Source organism: Culex pipiens, chromosome 1, assembly GCF_016801865.2.
Source record: "Culex pipiens pallens isolate TS chromosome 1, TS_CPP_V2, whole genome shotgun sequence".
NCBI lineage: Eukaryota > Metazoa > Arthropoda > Insecta > Diptera > Culicidae > Culex > Culex pipiens.
This window is the reverse complement of record NC_068937.1, coordinates 111,382,089-111,401,160: the sequence shown is the minus strand read 5'-3', so window position 1 is coordinate 111,401,160 and position 19,072 is coordinate 111,382,089. Positions and strand designations below refer to the sequence as shown.

General features: G+C 40.4%; 1 protein-coding gene across 1 annotated transcript in view; it reads right to left on the bottom strand.

The window, feature by feature from the left end:
- The window catches only part of LOC120417189 (lateral signaling target protein 2 homolog), a 35,531-nt gene that overhangs the window by 5,899 nt on the left and 10,560 nt on the right, over nt 1–19,072 (bottom strand). The window lies entirely within an intron of this gene.

Sequence of the window (19,072 nt, the reverse complement as noted above, 5' to 3'; positions counted from 1 at the left end):
CCCCTCACGCCCCTCTGTTGACGCGTCGTTTTATGGAGTGAAAGCTTGGAAAATTAGGACCCGGATTGGCGAACTGGTCCCGCGACTTGAGATGTGGAGTTGAAGTGGTTAATTTTTTACTATTTTGAATTTGACAGCCAAGGGTTAATCAAATTGGCAAAAGTTTTTTTCCAAGTACGGCCAAGTTTGGCCCCCAACTTTGGCGAAGAACAACACCGCCGCCGCAGCACGTGTGTTGTTATAGAAGAAGAAGAAGAAGAAGAGCTCCCGCCTTGTTACAGCAAGTGCAGTCGAGCATGGCAGGTCAAACGGTCGAAGCGAGATACCTACATATAATAAATCTAGTACAAGAGTGTGAAACTTGGACCACGACATCATTATCATAGCCGAACGGATTGTATTGCTATTTTACCTGCAAAGTCCGCCAAGTTGAGGTATTCATTGCAAAATCGCGTGAATTGCGCCGCTGGAATTGCTTCACATGTTCACATGCAGTTTGAAATCGGAGCAAATCAAGGGATGATGAATCGAATCAAACTTAAAACTATGTTGAAAATTCCTTGTGTGCAACGATGCGGTTTTTGAATCAGTTTCTCAACGATTTTATTTTGTTTTTTTTTTTTTTATTTCTTGTATTTTTGGATCAGATTCTGTGAGCTAAGGAAAACTATGGACATATTTTCGCAAAAATACAATTTTGGAAAAAAATATGAGTTTTAAAATTTATTGAAGACGAACTACAAAAAATGTTTGAATATTATTTTCAAAATAAAAAAAATCAATCAAAAAGCATTTCAATTATTTTTTTTTTCTTAAATAGACCTTCTTTCATTTTAAGTCATATGAGGTAAATTTAAAGCAATGCAAGTTTTTTGAAATGGTATATCGGAGCGTTTGATACGGTATGTCCACGCACCCTTCCTCACCTGTAGGTTTTTTGCAATGTGATCCGTTCTCAGAATCCTCTCTGCGGTACCGCAATTGTTAGTGTTGACAAGATTTTTTTTTTGCATGGGCAATAGAGGACAATAAAATATCGACCTCAGGGATACCCCCTGATTCGATTCCTTAGGCAAAAATAAGTAACTGTGAAAATGTTGAGCCAAATCGGTTAAGGTTTAAGGCTCTGAAAGGCATCATTCTCGATCAGCCATCAATATGTTTAAATAAGAATGGGTTTACATAAGGAGCAATTCTCTACGAAATCGATCTTTTTTTTTGAATTTTAATTTTTGTATTTTTTAATCCGGCTGAAACTTTTTTGGTGCCTTCGGTATGCCCAAAGAAGCCATTTTGCATCATAAGTTTGTCCATATAATTTTCCATACAAATTTGGCAGCTGTCCGTACAAAAACGATGTATGAAAATTCAAAAATCTGTATCTTTTGAAGGAATTTTTTGATCAACTAAACTTGATTTGCAAAAAAAACTATTGATATTTTTTTTAAATTTTTTGATATGTTTTAGGGGACATAAAATTCCAACTTTTCAGAAATTTCCTGGTTGTTGCCAGAAATCTTTGACCGAGTTATGATTTTTTTAATCAATACTGATTTTTTCAAAAAATCGAAATATTGGTCGCAAAAATTTTTCAACTTAATTTTTGATGTAAAATCAAATTTGCAATCAAAAAATACTTGAGTGAAATTTTGATAAAGTGCACCGTTTTCAAGTTAAAGCCTTTTTAAGGTAACTTTTTTGAAAATAGTCGCACTTTTTAATTTTTTTTAATTAGTGCACATGTTTTCCCACTTTTCAAAAAAAATATTTTTGAAAAGCTGAGAAAATTCTCTATATTTGGCTTTTTTGAACTTTGTTGATACGACCCTTAGTTGCTGAGATATTGCCATGAAAAGGTTTAAAAACATCAAAATTGATGTTTTCCAAGTCTCACCCAAACAACCCACCATTTTCTTATGTCGATATCTCAGCAACTTATGGTCCGATTTTCAATGTTAAAACATGAAACATTCGTGAAATTTTCAGATCTTTTCGAAAACAATATTTAAAAAAAATCAAGACTAACATTTCGAAAGGACCAAATATTCAATATTACGCCCTTTTAAAATGTTAGTCTTGGTTTAAAATTGAAAAAATATTTTTTTCGAAAAGATCGGAAAATTTCACAAATGTTTCATATTTTAACATTGTAAATCGAACCATAAGTTGCTGAGATATCGAATTTTTTTTTGAATTAAATATACTTTATTGAATCTTTCTTATAATAATTACATTTGGTTTACATAATAAGTGGTCAGCTGTGGCTCTTCAGCTTTAGTTTGCTTTTCGTGATTTAAACACTGTTTATTTTCATAACTTTAAAAGTATATGATTTATCATTTTTGTAACACTAGGTACAATGAGGAAAAAAAAAATGTCAAGAAAACATAACCTAACCTAAAACTAACTTAAACTTACCATAAACTAAACCAATCCTTGAATCAAGGGGTATTCAGAAATAGCACATTTTTCCCTGAATTTCAAACATTTCTCTTGAATCTTCTGATCCAACGTTTTTACTTCTGCTAATTCATGAACCTCACTTGATCTTGTCCAGCCAGGAACATTCAAAACCATTTTGAGTACCTTGTTTTGGACACGCTGGAGCTTCAATTTATGAGTTCTAGCGCAACACTCCCAAACAGGTACTGCATACTCAATAACGGGGTAAATTATTTGTTTGTAAACAGCTAACTTATTTTTCAAAGAAAGCTTTGATTTTCTGTTAATTAAAGGATACAAACACCTGATGAGAATGCTGCACTTGTTCAATATTTTGTCTACATGCTGCCGAAACAAAAGTTTCGAGTCAAGTATGAGACCTAAATAGACAACTTCCTTTGACCAGGGTATCGAAACATCATTCATTTTAATCAAAACATCATCCTTTGGGGCAAATCTGGCCGATTTGGAAAGTGGAAAAATGATGGTTTGAGTTTTGGCTGCATTTATGCGAATTTTCCAGTCGCCAAAGTATTCGGAAAGAACGTCAAGACCCTTCTGAAGACGGCCAACTAAATATCTGGTTATTTTACCCTTATAAATAACGGCAGTGTCATCAGCAAAAAGTGACAACACACCATTACCAGGAAGAGTAGGCAAATCAGATGTAAAAATATTGTACAGAAGTGGTCCAAGAATACTTCCTTGGGGAACCCCCGCATCAATGTTGAATAATCCAGAAGCAATCCCATTCAGAAAAACCCTGAACGATCTCTCCGAAAGATAGTGCTGGATAATTTTGATAAGATACATTGGAAAACCGTATAAATACAGTTTATGTATCAAACCATCATGCCAAACATTGTCAAAAGCCTTCTCAACATCCAACAAAGCCATAGCAGTTGATTTAGACTCAAGCTTGTTCTGCTTGATGATTTTGGTTACTCTCGTAAGCTGATGAGCAGTATTATGTCCCTTGCGGAAGCCAAACTGCTCATTCAAAATTATATTATTATCGTTGGTAAAATCCAAAAGCCTTGAATAGATGACCTTCTCAAAGAGTTTGGACAGACTACTCAAAAGACTAATGGGACGATAACTTGTTGGCGACGTTGGATCTTTTTGAGGCTTCAAAATTGGTATGACTTTGCCCAGCTTCCAATTGGTAGGGAAGTAACCAAGTTGCAAACATTTATTGAAAATATTGGCTAGATGTTGAAAGAACTGATCACTCTGTTTTTTCAACACCAGATTAAAAATGTTATCAAAGCCAGGAGCTTTCATATTTTTCATTTGTTTTACTGCAACTTTGACTTCCTCACCAGAAACATGGGAATCTGCTGGAAATTCAAAGGTAGAGTTATTAATTGTTGAAATACTATTGGCAACTGATGTTTCTTTACGGCTGGTCATGGAAGCGCCAAGATTATGAGAACTAACAAAATGAAGCCCAAGTGCATTTGCCTTTTCCTCAGATGTAATCAAAGGAGAATCCTCAACAATAAGAGGAGGAATAGGCTTTGGTTTGTTTTTAAGAACTTTTGAAAGTTTCCAAAATGGTTTTGAATAATTCCCAAGCTGGCTTACATGTTTTGAAAATTCTTGATTTCTGATAGTGTCAAGTCGGTCTTGTATGATTTTGTTCAAATTGTTCACAGAAATCTTTTTGTCATAGTCCCCAGTCCGTTGATATTGTCTCCTATAAACATTCCTAAGTCTAATCAAGTGTTTAGTATCTACGTCAATATCAGTTACCTTAAAATTAACAGGAACCTCCCGAACGTTGGCAGCCTCTGCTTGGTTGATAGCCTGCTGGATCACCTCCAGCGAACGATCAATATCGGCAGAAGTTTCCGGGTGTTGATCATAGTCGATGTTGCCGTCTACCACTTGCTGAAACTGCTGCCAGTCAACGTTGTGGTAATCTTTCCGGGTTGGTTGCCGCTGCGGAGTAACGGAAGCTCCAACCTCCACAACCACCGGATAGTGATCAGAACTCAACTCTTCAAACACCTCAGGATGAGCCACGTTCTCAGCCATATTGGTAATGAAGAAATCGATGATTGAGTGATTCCCAGACCGAGCCACCCTCGTTGGACGATCTGGACTCACAACGTTGTAGTATCCGTTTTGCAGATCGTTGTGCAGAATCACTCCGTTCCGATTCCTCCTGCTGTTGCCCCAAACTTCATGCTTCGCGTTGAGGTCACCAGCGATGATGTACTTTGCGCTCCGCCGTGTCAGCTTCTGGATATCGCCCTTCAGTTTTGCTGCTGAACCATCTCTGGCATTCACCTGACGTGGGCAGTATGCAGCAATGAAGAGTACTGGGCCAACCGAAGTGGGAATTTCCACCCCAACGGCCTCGATGATGTCCAGCTTAAAGTGTGGCAGCCGGCGTGGCTTGAGATCACGATGAACAGCGACAAGCACACCTCCTCCTCCAGAGGTGGTCCTGTCGAGCTGCGTCGCGATCTTGTAGTTTTGCAGATAAACTTTTTCACCGGGCTTCAGATGAGTTTCCGTGATGGCGGCTACGTCGATCTCCTTCTCGCGAAGAAAATCCACCAGCTCTAAATTCTTCCTCCTAATGGAGCAAGCGTTCCAATTCAGCAGCTTGAGGGACCTACGATCCATACTGGATGACGAACGAGGTCAGCACTTCAATCTGCTGGGTCTTGGTTTTGCATCCACGCAGTGCAGCGGACATCTGTTTGAAAATATTGAGGAGTTCGGTTGAGGTGTAAAGATCATTACCATTTTCCTCAACTGCTGGTTCTTGGGTTGGTCTTGGCTCCTGGCTGAAGCCCGGTGGTGGCGGTCTCGGCTCCTGGCTGGAACCCGGCCGTGGATGATTCATCTCAGCTCTCTTCCTGGGATCCAACGGCAACGGTGCCAAGTTCGGGACCTGGCGTCGCGGTTGAAGAGGTGGGAAATTTTGCTCCACCAGGGCTGGAGGAGTTCTACGACGCTGAGGCTGATTCTTCGTCGATGCTTGCTGCCGAATTTTCACGAACTCAGCTCTCTTGGGGCACTTTCGGTCGGTTGACGAGTGCTCACCGTTGCAGTTGAGGCACTTCACCAGCGAATCTTGGATGCACTGGGATGTGATGTGCGCATCGGTACCACATTTCGCGCAACGACGCTTCAGGTGGCAGTTCTTACCACCGTGCCCGAAACCCAGGCAGTTGAAGCATTGTGTGACGTCACGATGCACTGGTCGGTATCGCTCCCACGACACGATAATGTTGAAAACCGCTCGGATTGCCTTCAGCTCAGGAAGCGTCGTCGATCCCTTAGCCAAATGCAGCAGGTAGAGCTGGTCACGGTACTTGATGTCTTTGTTGCGTCGGCTCATTTTGTGCACGGCCAACACATCCAGTTTCAAAACTTTTAGCTCGGCAGCTAATTCCTCCACTGGCATGTCGTACAGACCTCTGACGACGATTTTGTACGGCTTATCCATGACGACATCATGGGTAAAGTACTCCGCCTCGTTTTCGGTCAAGTAATCCTTGACCAGTTGATAGTGCTGCCTGGATTGCACCAGAACCTTAAATCCGTCCTGACACAGACGAATGTTGCCTAGGACTTTCCCAGACTTGATGAGTTCAACCAGCCCCGCTCGAAAGTCGATCGTTGCTGCTGATTGCCTCACATAAAAAGGAGGCAGTTTCTCCTTTCGCTGTTTCACTTCATTCTCCTTTGCTTCCGCTACCTGGTCCTCGTCAGGCAGTCCAGCGAACTTGTTGTTCTTCAATAGCTGCTCCTCGTGCGACGAAGAGTTCTCCTCCTCCTCATCCATCGGTACAGTACCGTCGCTCTTTTTCGTCTTTTTGCTGTTCGATGTCACTTCCAAAAGCACCTTTCTTTTGGAAATCCCCGGTTTTTGGCCATCAGTTGAGGCCTCAACCTTCCTTTTGGAAATTCCCACTTTTTTGCCTGCTTGAGCCGCAGGTAGGGCAATATTGCCGGCGTTTTGCGCCGGGACGCGACGAGTCATGTTGATTCAGACAACCTTCACCAACGAATGCTCGGATAACAATGCTGAGATATCGACATTATAAAACGGTGGGTTGTTTGAGTGAGACTTAGAAAACATCAATTTTCCTGTTTTTTAAACACAAAAAAGTTTCAGTCGGATTAAAAAATACAAAAAAAAATCGAATGACCGAAATCTGAGAGAAGTTCAACTTCAACGACAAAAAAACGACCCCTAAACCTTAACCTATTTGGCTCTAATTTGGCAAAACTGGTATTTCTGGAAAAAAATGTCAACTTTATTATAGAAGTGCGTAAAATTATTGAAATGTTTGTGAAAATATATAATTTTACGAATGCGTAATGGATTAACAATTAATCTGAATTCCCTCACATTTTTACAGCAAAAAAAAATCTAGAAAATATATACAACAAACAAGTATTCTTCAAAATAGGATATACGCTCGTATGTTTGTCAGGTTAACATTTCGATCCAATTTTCATCCAAATCGAAAATTCGACAACTTACTTTGCAAATTTTTTGCTCGCTTCCCACTAATCTATTTGTTGCTTAATTTTAATTTAAAACACTTAAAAATAATAATTTATTGTCAAAGTACTAATATGCCAACATTAGGTATCATTGGAGGGGCGGTAGAAAATTATCGTTCACCTAATTGATTGGGAAAAAGCGTCATTTAAGCGATGTCATGCTACTACATTCGTAATACCACAGGTCCACCAAAAACTGACAGCATCGCTCATTTCAATCGGAAAACCATTAGTCAAGCCGTCAAAATGTCTACTCGCTCGATCGGAAGCAACTTTATGGCCATCACATCAAACGAGGGGGGGGGATGCCATACCCGGTAGCCAACCCCCCTTCAAGCTACGCGTAAAATGTCAACCGTTTTGCTACGCTACAAGTGCTGCATGTTGTCAACCTAGCACACTGAACGGTCCGCAATGGCATTCTAACGGCTCGAGTGACCTTGGGGGAAGACCATACTGACCCCCAGCCCCCCTTGCTCCGTTCCCCATCAGTTGCTAATTTAAGCTGACATTCAATACTAGGAAGCAGGGTGTTGCTGTGCAGTTTACACAGCAAAAAAAAATTAAAAAATTAATTTTTTCTAATGTTTTTATTTTATCAAATTAAAACAAATTATTTTTAAGCAATTTACAATCAAAATAACCAGTAAGATTTGCTGTGAGTTTTTGCTGTGCATTGTCTGGTGCAGTACTCGCCGGAGACTGGAAAGAACGCAGTTTATTGGAATAATTACCGGCAGCACCGGGCTTCCTTGTCGTCGTCGTCAATTGCTCTCGCATTTGCGTCAGTCAAACTATGCTTCACGAATACCGATAAGCTACCGATATAGTTTCAATGACGTGTTGCATTGGTAATGAGCACTGGCGCGTGCCATGTGGCCCCTCGCATGTGGAGGAACTGACAGCATAGTTTAAAAGTTGATTTGTTTTGTTTAAAAATGAGTTAATTTTACAAGAATTGTCGAATGAATTATTTAAAAACTGACAGCATCAAAAAAATATGCTTTCATAAATCGAAAAGTTAGAACTATTATGATACTAAAAAATGTAGCCTTAGATAATTAACTTATGATGGAAAACTGACAGCATTTGAGTATCCACTAAAAATATAAAATACAACTTTTGAAGTTTAATTTCACAAACGATAAGTAAAAGCAGTACATTTTTTTCAAGATTGTCCATTCAAACTGACAGCATTACAAAAATATGTCATAGCAAAATACAGACTGAAAAATACTTCGCAACAATTATGCATGATTGGTTGTCTTAAACAAAAGTATCTCATTCAATTTATAAATAGTAGAAACTGACAGCATTAACGCCTCGCAGGATGGAAGATGGATTAACATTACAAAATCACATTGATACAATATGATTAACTGAAATTGACACAACCAGACAAAGCAACTGACAGCACTCTTCTGCTTTCTCCCAGCAAGTAACAATACCTCAGAAAATTAGTTCTGGCTCCATGACGTCGCGTTAGCGCCATTAACAATGCACACTAGAGAGAGAAAAAAAGTCATCCATCAAAACAGTATGTGTGTGATTGTCGAAAGCGAAACGAATCAATGCTAGTGGGTCATTTTGCAGTGGTGCGTAACAGCAGCGCACCGACCAACCATGTGCAGGCAAAAAGAAAACAAAGTAAAGAAACTGTCTAGTAGAAAAAAACTACAATTACTAGCGTGCGCCGAGAAATTCACTTACTCAATAGCTCATTTTTCTTTCTCGTTTTTAATATTACACTTGTGAGACGGTTTGCGGGATGTGTTGGTATGTGCTCAAGACCGGAGAAATAATGGACCTGCAAATGTAACTTGGTAACAATGCATTGTTTGCGTTTAGAAATAAAATAATGGGCAGCATACGATTGGCGTGGATTATGCTGTCAGTTAACATAGTGAGTATAAGGTGAAAAACTTTGTTCCAAAATAGTTTTTTTACGTTACAGCCAGCGTAGTATTATGCCTAACATTTTTCCAGAAAAATGAAACGTAACTTACAGCATTTTAATAACAATCACAAAATTTAAGTATGCTCTTCGCGAAAAACTTATTTTAATGATTTCATTGATCGACAGTATAAGATTTTTGAAAATTACAGTATTTTGTTTAAATAAAATATGTTTGAAAACTGACAGCATTTTAAAAATGCTATGGTTCATTATATATTTTTTTTTGTCACAAAACTCGAGATGTTCAAAACAACAACCCGTAAGCAACGTCACGTAAAGCAACACGCATCACAAAAACTCATCAAAACAACAAAAAACCAGCCCAAGCGAGTCATCGGCAAAAATCGTTAGATTTTCTGCTAATCATCACATCGCACGATACAGCAGCCAGCAGCCACCGGCTGTCGGCGGTTGACTCAGCCGGCGTTATCCGACCGCATCCGGCGGCTGTTTTTGAGAAAATCTAACGATAAGCGGCTTCAGCGTGCTCTAGGCAGTGCTGGGTGACCCTGCTGCCTCTTTTGTTCTCTTGCAATTTAATAAAATTGTGGCCTGATATTAAATTGATGTTTTAAACATAGTTTAGTTATTATAAAAAAAAACTTTTCTAAAATGACTGTGCTGTCAGTTTAGAAATACTCAGACACAATCATGAGTTACCAAACAATTACAATTAAAACTCCTAGTAAAACTTTTGCAAAAGCCAACGAACACAAAAATCAATAGTATGCTGTCAGTTTAATAACATTTGTTCTTAATCAAATTTCATAACTTTATGATAAGATGCTGTCAATTCGAACCAAACAAAGAAGGATAACACTCAAACCAAACGACGTCATCCGTTCCAAGACAGGCGCCAGTCCAAACTTTATCCGAAAACCACAACCAGTTTCTCTCTTATGCAACAGTCTAGGTCCAGTAGGTCAGCGCGCCGATTTGGTGAGCCCCCAAACGCCTCATTTTGGCGGCGAATATTCACGTGGCGCCCGTGAATCATTTCGTAAACAAAGCAAACCCGTCCGTCGTGAAACCATGACAAACGACTGCGGCGATTCTCTAGTCATTATTCATTTTGTTCATCCCACAGCACAGCATGATGTGCAAATGAAATAGAAAGTTTGGCGCCCTCGGCTGGCACATGGTTACCACACAGCTGATTTCCACCTTGAACTACACAAAACAACAAAACTAGAACGGAAAGGCCAAATTGGACGTCAGCAGACGCAAACTCACAGCATGCTTCTCCATCGAGCTCGACTAATTAGCACCATTAACGGTGACTTTTTCCGCTGTCATGTAGCTCAATCTGCCATCATTTGGAAATGGTCAGTTGATCAAAAAAAAGGACCTAAAATAAAACCACGCAATGCTGTCAGTCCACGGCACAGGAAGGCTTCACTCTGTGAGACGACCGACGACGGCAGGAAATCACTTTCCATCGGCGGCCACCTGATACCATGACTGCCGCACTTCCCACAGCATCCGCGCTTCATCTCGTGCCTTTTTTTTCGTCTTGTGAGTGAAAGAAAAGTGAGAGAGCCTGTGGGCAGGCTTGTGTGGCCGGCTGCTGTTTCAATCTCGATTTCGTTTACCGGTTTGCTGTCCGTAAGACCACGCCATCGGTGGGGATCGGGCAGAAACAAGAGGATTAGGTAATAGCATAAGCTGGAGCCGCAGAGATGCTGGAATTGAGTTGGCGGCTTTGCGCCGCCACAGATGAAGTGGCGGATGTTGAGATTCGTGCTCGTAAATGATAGTTAAGATGGAGATCGAGTTGCATTAACGGGACGATAAATTTAATGACACAATCCTGTCAGTTTTGCAAAAAAAAAGCATTTGCTAATTGAGATCTTAATAACTTTCAGTAAATGCTGTCAGTTTACAAACCAAGTAATCAAAAATTTAATAAATATTGACCTCAGAAAATATTTTCAACTAATATTGCATGATAACAATAAAACAAAGTTGAACAGTTGGCTACAAAAAAATAAATGACAAAAAATGCTGTCAGTGTATGTTGAAGTCAAATATCATCTTTATTTTGAAAATTGTGTGAGTTATCCGAAATTGTAAAAGAAATTTAATAAAAAACATAGATTTTAATGAAAAATACTGTCAGTTAAGTCAACATTCAAAGTAACTTTTAATTTTGAAACAGCTTAATTCATGAAGAAAAACATAAGCTGCCACTGAAACCAAACAGCTCAAAATATTATGTAAGTTATACTCGAAGGTGCCGAAACAAATGGCAAACGGCATCAGCGGCAGCTGAGCAGCGGAAACGACGCACAAGTGTGCTGGCAGTTTCCTGCGAAGTGCGCCGCAAACGATTTTGTTGCTTTTTAATTAGGGGAGGCCAGTTTCTCGGGGGGCGATTACCGCTAGATTTGCGCTGTTACGATTACCGAAATTAATTGGACGGGGGAACCTCTAGCTCGCTCTTTCGCCTGGCCGCCTGTCTAATAAGGAGGTGTGGCCGGCGTTGGTAACAAATGATTTTCGATAGGTCTGGAAGAGATTATAGGCTGCCGCCTGCTGGGGAACCTGCAATCGGTAGCTCGTTGGAGCGTTCGAAGTCAATTTACAACTTTCTCTAGCTTTGAAGTGGCAACGGAGCTAACTGACAGCATTTTGAAGTGTGCACTTCAATTGACGTTATTCGATATTAGAAATGCTGTCAATTGTCATAAAGCTAAATATGGTAAAGGACAATTTTTGGTTTGAATTTTCGAGTTTAGAAATGCTGTCAGTTTTGAACTAACACTCAAACGCAATTTTGCTCTATTTCCAATAAAAAAAAGTCAAATGCCACTCCCTGTCCACCAAATGTAATCATTTAATCAAGCAAACACATTCAAGAACGGCGTAGTGGCTTCTTTTTTCAGCTACCTTTCCACTGACTTTCACATGCAAAAAGCGTCAACAAACTCGCAGCCACGGTTTACGGTCGTTATCAGTATCACCTTAATGGCTATCCGATAAGAGCTCGCGAGCCCCAACCGGCGAAACTGTTTGCTAACCAACCCCAAGGAAACCAACACCATAAAGCGAACGCACACACTGACAGCATTTTGATGCGATTTAGACTGGAACAAAGCGCTCTACCACCACCACCATCAACCTTTTGACGAGAAAAGGTAGACAGTTTCGCGGAGGTACAAGAAAGAGGCCTTCAACCAGGCCGTCACCAGGACTGGACCGGTGTTACGTGGAGGCAAAAACGGCGTTGGGGCTGTTACCGTTTTCTCAACTGCGTGTCAGTTTGTCGCGCACTGGCTTGAAAAAATGGAACGCTGTGTATCCCGATACCTTCGTCACGCGTTGAGAGTGGATGGTGGCCTCGGCTGGCACTGACAGTTGAAAGCCGAGACTGGAAATAGCCCTCCCGGCAAGGCCAGAGATGAAAGTGAAACGAAGGCTGTCAGTTTACGCGGGGGCTCAATTAGCGAAAGGGTAGCTTGACTCAATTATCGCTATTATCTAGGCTCTGTCTAAATATAAATGTGCTATTTCAAGTACATTTCCAGAGTGATTCCAAACATAACAATAAGTCATGATCAGTATTTACTAACTATACCAGTTTAAACTCTAGTATTTGATCTAGTTAGAAGAAGTGAGTTCCGCCCTATTTTTTCAAAATTTATTACCTTAAAGCGGTACATTGAATTACTACTCAAATGAAGTCAATTTGCCGTCAAATTTACCACAGAAATGATTTCTGAACCGTTCTTCTAAGCATTAAATCAGTAAAACCACAGTTCTTAAAACATAATGTTCCAATTGGCATCGTAAAATGACGTCTCCTCTTTACTTGCTCCACCGGAGCGCAAACCAGACGCACTTCATCTCCGTTGACACTTGCTGCCGTCGAGGAAAGAACCTTCCACGAAGAGCAGTGCCATTTTTCCGGAACTGGAAGTTTACCAACGTGTACAAACAGACGCTGTCGCGGAGGTCGCCTTCGCGGAGCGAACGGTCAATTGCGCAGCTGTCACACGTGGACCGATTCCCACGCGCAAACCGTAACCGAGGTGGTTTTCCACGTGCCAGATTCGAGGCCGCACACATTTGTAGTAGAAGTAGACGAAAAGTTGGTGGTTTAAACCAACTGGGTAGCGGCACGTACGGTCGGACGCTTGGGGAGGTCGTAATAGCGCATAATAACCCTTCCAGCACCGGTAGTGGTAGCAGTAGTCGGGGCGGCAACGAACCAAAACAAAGAATCCATTCTTGAAAACCGAACGAACGAATCGACCACAACAACTTCCCCGTTGGTTGAGGTTGTGGCATCTTGACGAAATGATTTAAAAAAATCGGTAACATTTTTTGCTTAAGACGCTTATGAAAAACTCACAGCATAACAGGAAAACGTTTAACAAAGAACAAAAAAGAAAATGTCAGAAATATGCTGCATTTTTGGCATCGCAATTTGCGCACTTGGCGCGCGAATCGGAACAACTTGTTAAAATAAACAAATGAGTCAAGCCGACACAACTCCAACGAGTTCGTGGCCACGGCAGTTTAAAGCAGCAGTGGTCGTTGTCTGCGTGTGTGCTTAGCTCTTCCTGCACGCTTCTTAGTGTGTGGAGCGGGGTAGTCTGCCGGCGGCGCCGGTCAATGGTCGTAATTCTCGATCGCGCACTTCCTCACTGGGGAGTGGGGGGGGAACAAGACACGGCATGGCAATGGCCAGCTGACATATGCTCTCCGACTGGTCGATGTGACCTTGTTTGGTAAAAAATCCACCGCAGACACACACACAGGTATAGTAATAATTCTGCCGACTTTGGTTGCTGTAGCCAACTCTGCCAAGGCCCGTCACCGGAGCTCTTTATGGAAAATGTCGGATGTCTTTATGTCACGGTTGCTGGCGGTGGTGATGGTTTCGTATTTTTTTTAAGCAGGTATGGTTTCCTCGTGTGGAAAAGGCACTTTGGTCTGCATATTGCGATGAAGGTAAACTGACAGCATTTTGTAGTTATCAACATTTAAACAAATTTTAATAAAAAACCGTTATTCGAAGTTTATTTGGCTTTACAATCTTGTTTTATAGTTATGAAAACGAATTGTACTTTACGATGATCTTGTAAACCCTGTCCAAAATTACCATTGATTTTGTCGCTTTTAAATGTTATCAATTATTAAATTCACAAAAATTCATAAAGCAAGAACACGTTTACGTAGTTCCACGGCATTCTGAATCAGATCGACATTTCATTACTTACAAATATCATGTAAAACTTTAAAGCTGAAATTTTTACCTGAAATAAAAAAAGAAAAGAGTCAAGATTAAATCACACAATAAATACGAGTTTGAACTTCAAATTATTTGAAGCTATTTGCTCCACCAAAAAATACGTCAAATCTACAACATCATCGTCGAAACCTGTTCCTCGAAAAACCGGCCTCACACAAAGGTTCGCGCTCTGTTTGCACAGTTGGTGCGATCGGTAAATTTCCACCTTTCGTATACGCTTGATGGCAGCTATTTCGACGCTTCGCTGATAAGAGTAGTCTTGTTTGTCAACAAGACGCAACTAAGTTGCTAAGAAGGCGCTAATCAACGCTGCTGACCAAAACAACAACAACAAATTCGCTAATCTGTACGCTAAACTGTGACGACAGTAAACCGGTTTTGGTTGGTTGTCTGGTTTGGAGATTCACGTTAAAATCCAGCTGCAGCGGAATATTCCAGGAAATGCTGTCAGTTACAAATCAATCCTTTCATTTAGAATATCAACTTAAATGTTACTGACAGAGTTGGGTCAAAATAAAAAAAAGATTGAAAATGCTGTCAGTTCATTATTAACGTCAAACCAGTGCGAAAAGAGGCAACTGACAGCATAACCGTACAGTTAAGGCAGAGGCGCTTCCTTTGCGGTGCTTCTTTCCTTGGCAAACCCATTAAGGAGGCCATGATATAAGGTAGCAATAAAATATAGCAACTATAGCAAGCACACACAACACACAGCATACACAAACACCGAAGGAAAGGCAACAAAAACGAAACAAAAATAGTTACATCATAATCGTAATAAATATAATCGTAACGGCGGCACCATCGCTGGTCGATAACTAACTCAAATCTGGCCTGGAATCGTCATCGGGCAGACTGACTGACGACCGCGCAACGGTTCAAAAGCTGAGCGATTGATGAGCAAAATGCACGCAGCGTGCATTGGCGATTAGCCTCCGATGCGTGCTGGATATGAATTTTCATAAAATGTGGTTTACGAGGGGAGTGCAGCGGCAGCAAAATGGTTGCGCGAGCGCGTGAAATCGATCAGCCCAGATGTGCATCGTGGCAAGGTTTCGCAATACTGACAGCATTGAATAATTGCGGAACATTGAATTGCTGTCAGTTGAAATTAAATTCGAAACATCTAACAACTAAATGAACAAAGTCTATCCATTTCAGTAACAGCGATTATACTTGGTAAAATGCTGTCAGTTTTTATCTCATTTTGTGATATTTGTTATGTCATTTAACAAAACCACATTGAAACAATATAACAAATGTGGTTTTGGTCGAAAAATATCGAACATACTGTTAGATTAATTTAAATAGAAGTCAATATTAAAAATAATATTTGGAATTCTATTTTCAATCAAAACTCATAAAGACGGAAAAAAGACTTTCAATACAATAGCTGACAGCAATAAAAACACTGGAAGTGCGACTCTTTGTGTTGTATTTTTTCTGCTCTCCAAACGCCAAACATTACAATGTTGGCACGCGTTCAACTCAACGCCAGAAACAAGAGAGCAAAAGTGTGACTGAACGGACAACGACGTCGAATGGTGAAGGTTAGCTGTCTGCGTACTTCTACCGGCAGCAGATATTGGCCAGGCCTCGTGGTTTTTGAACGCTGCTCTGTCTAGCGCACGTACAACAAAGATGATTCATATGGAAGATTTTTTTTTGTTGAATGCTGTCAGTTTGTTTTGCGATTCTTTGTCGGTAAAATTAAATAATATATCGCTACAATGCTGTCAGTTTACTCCAGCAAGTAATCGCCTCAAAAATAACAGAATTTAACCCAAAAAACTATGCTGTCAGTTTTCCGTCCTTGATTTCATGCTCGCGTGCAAGTTTCACTTTGCGATTTTTTTTTTTTTTTTTAGTTTCCCTTCACTCGGATACGACGCAACCGGTCCGGCATTCGTCACCACCGCGCTGCGTGTGTGAGAGAGGTCAGTTTTTAAAGGTTTGCCAAAATCGCACGGCGTCAGTAATGGTGTTGTGCAATCGCGATTGCAGCTGACGACAACGCCAGTATGCATCGTCGTGCCATTATTATGCGCGCGCGCGCTCGAAACAACGAGCGGCGGCCAAAGTGCACCGCTCTCAGCTGTGCATGGGGTTGTGTGTTTGTAATTATGATGAGCTTGAGAAGCTCATTGAAGCGTAACGCAAGTTAGTTTGAGTGTGTTACGAGTAAAATGGGCGGATGGAGGGGGGTTTCGAATTTTTTAGAGTAGACATTGCAATTTTCCAGAATGCTGTCAGTTGTCTTGACTGTTGACATATAATTTAGAGCACTGAATTTATTGAAATAAAAATCTGTCAGTTTATTTTTGGCTTCAATTACTCAGCAATGTCTACATCAAGTTATTCAAAAATGCTGTCAGTTTTTCAAAAGACCACGATGAACAACTCAATTAATTAAACAACCGTCGAACGCTTCTCGCGCGAGGTTATCGACCATGATCTGCCCAACCAACGGGAAAACCCATCCAACCGCAACGCAGGCTCATCAAATGACCGCACACCAAGAACACACCAAGTAGAAACCTCCAAACTGAGCTTCCACTTGGACAGTTTCCTGTGACTTTGACAAACGGTGACGACGGTGGCGCCATCATGCCTCAATGCGGAAATCCGGGAGAACTGACAGCATAAAATATGTCTCTAAAAGTCGTTTACTCGTCAAATAAAAAATGCTGTCAGTTAGCAATAAGGAAGCTTGAGGCAGTCCTAGAGCTAATCCTTCCCTTTTAGCACACACGTTTGTACAACCAACTCGTGCTTGTTGTTATCGGAAGCTCACTTTCGAGCGCAAACAAAACACTGCAAGCTTAAGTAAGTGAAGTGTTTGCAATATTGTTGATTTTACTGTTGTGTTATAAAACTTGGCCCGGCGCGATAGCAGTGTGGCACACACTCGTTTGGAGAGTTTGCCAGGAATTGCCAAGGTTTTGCAAGCGCTATTTTAATGGGGTACGATACACACAAAAGAAAACAAATTTATCATTTGTTTACCGAACAAAATGACATAAGCTACACAGGCTAAGAGTGTGCAAGCCGTGGAGAGCTGGAAAATTTTCGAAGGAATGGATTTCGTTCATTGAAACATTGTTGCGGAAAATGAAGAGATATTTCGGCTTGTTTTCAGGATTTGCAACTAGCATTTCAGATACGACACGAAAGTCAGTTTTTATACAATTCAAGCATGTTCAAATGCTAACTTATTGTTTGAAATTTAAAGGAAAATAAACCATTTTTGGTTAGCACGTTTATTGAGGCTACAATTGGTTTGGTAACGTTTTAAAACATGGTCCAATCAAAGACCCGCAGGCCGGCAGCGAAATTATGGGAAAGTATAGTTTGTATCAGACTTGAAAATTCTTTCTGAGCTGTAATATATTCATATATATTTTTTTTCTAGAAGTGGTCAAAGGAAGCGGCCGTGGCTGACGGGTTACGGTGGCAGCTCCTAAAGAGAAAGTTAAGAATAGGGACTTGGCGTTACATCGTGCTGCCATCTGTTTTTTTTAAGTGCAAGAGTGGAAAAGTGCTGAGTCATCGTCTAAAAATAGACGGCGTCCTATCTCGCCCAGCAAAGTGAAGTCGATAAAGTAGTCGGTTTCGATGAGAAAAAGTGGAAAACGTGGTCTAAAAATAGCGACGCCATCCCCCTATATAGAATTTGAAATGATAAATAAGAACGAAAAATTAAAGTCGCTTGAGGCGAGGTTCGATCCCCCGTCCTTTGGATTGGTAAGCAAAAATGCTAACCACTAGGCCATGACTACAGAGAGCGAGTTATTATTTGATTATTGAAAAACCTGTTTTTTCGCATGTTCCAAAATGGAAGGGGTCGTACCTCCGTCACGAGATATCAAAAAACGGACTTTGGATTCATGATCAGGGACAAAAGTTACTCGCTTAGGACAAAGGTTCACGCAAATCGAAGGGGGGGGCAACTGCTGTAAGAGTTGGCGGAGAATTACCCATTCCGGAAGTTATTTTCTAACCCTTTTCCTTCGTTACACGCAAAGGAGGTTTATTAAATAAATTATGAAATAAAAAGGAGGTTTATCGTGAATCTTACTATTTATTCTAGGCGAAAATCTTTTAAAAAAAAGTCCTGAGTTTTACAGTCCCAAAAATAGTAAATCTAGCTTAATTATTAGTAAATTTTACTAATTTATATGCTGAGAAAATGCTGTCATTCAAAAAAAAACTGTATGTTTTCAAATGTTGGCTATTTTAGCTAGATTTTATGGGGATCATCCATAAACCACGTGGACTCTTTTTTGAAATGTCATTTTTTAATGTTTAAACATATTTTAGGATTTTTTATCTTTGTTATAATTGTAGACCTTTTTAAATGAAACTCTAGACTCGAAAATGTAAACACTCAAACCCCGATGGTTTGACACCAACTGTTGTCAAACGAACGGGGTCACTTTTTAGTTTGACACGCCTTTTACACGGATACAACGCAAACTACCAAACGTTTGTTTTGATAGTGTGCGTGAGCGCCGTGTTAAAAGTGACAGTTCGTCACTTTTTAGTTTGACTTTGACCAAACTAAAAAAGTGTCAAACGAAAAAGTCAGTAACAACATTTCAAAAGGGCGAAAATCCTGCCGTTTCGGGAAAATCAACATTCGAGATTTTGCAATTTCAATCAATTCCTATTTCCACAAAATGGTTGAAAACCATCGATTTCGTCAAAACGTTATACAAAATTGCAATAATTTCATCATAGAGAGCAATTTGAAATTAATTCAGGTACCCACCGTGATCGCCACCCACCCAATCAAAACAAAGGTATCACCCGTCAGGTTACGCCACAAAGCCAGAATAAACAACCGATTCGCCCTTTTGTGTTTTGTTCATTTTTCGGGTTTT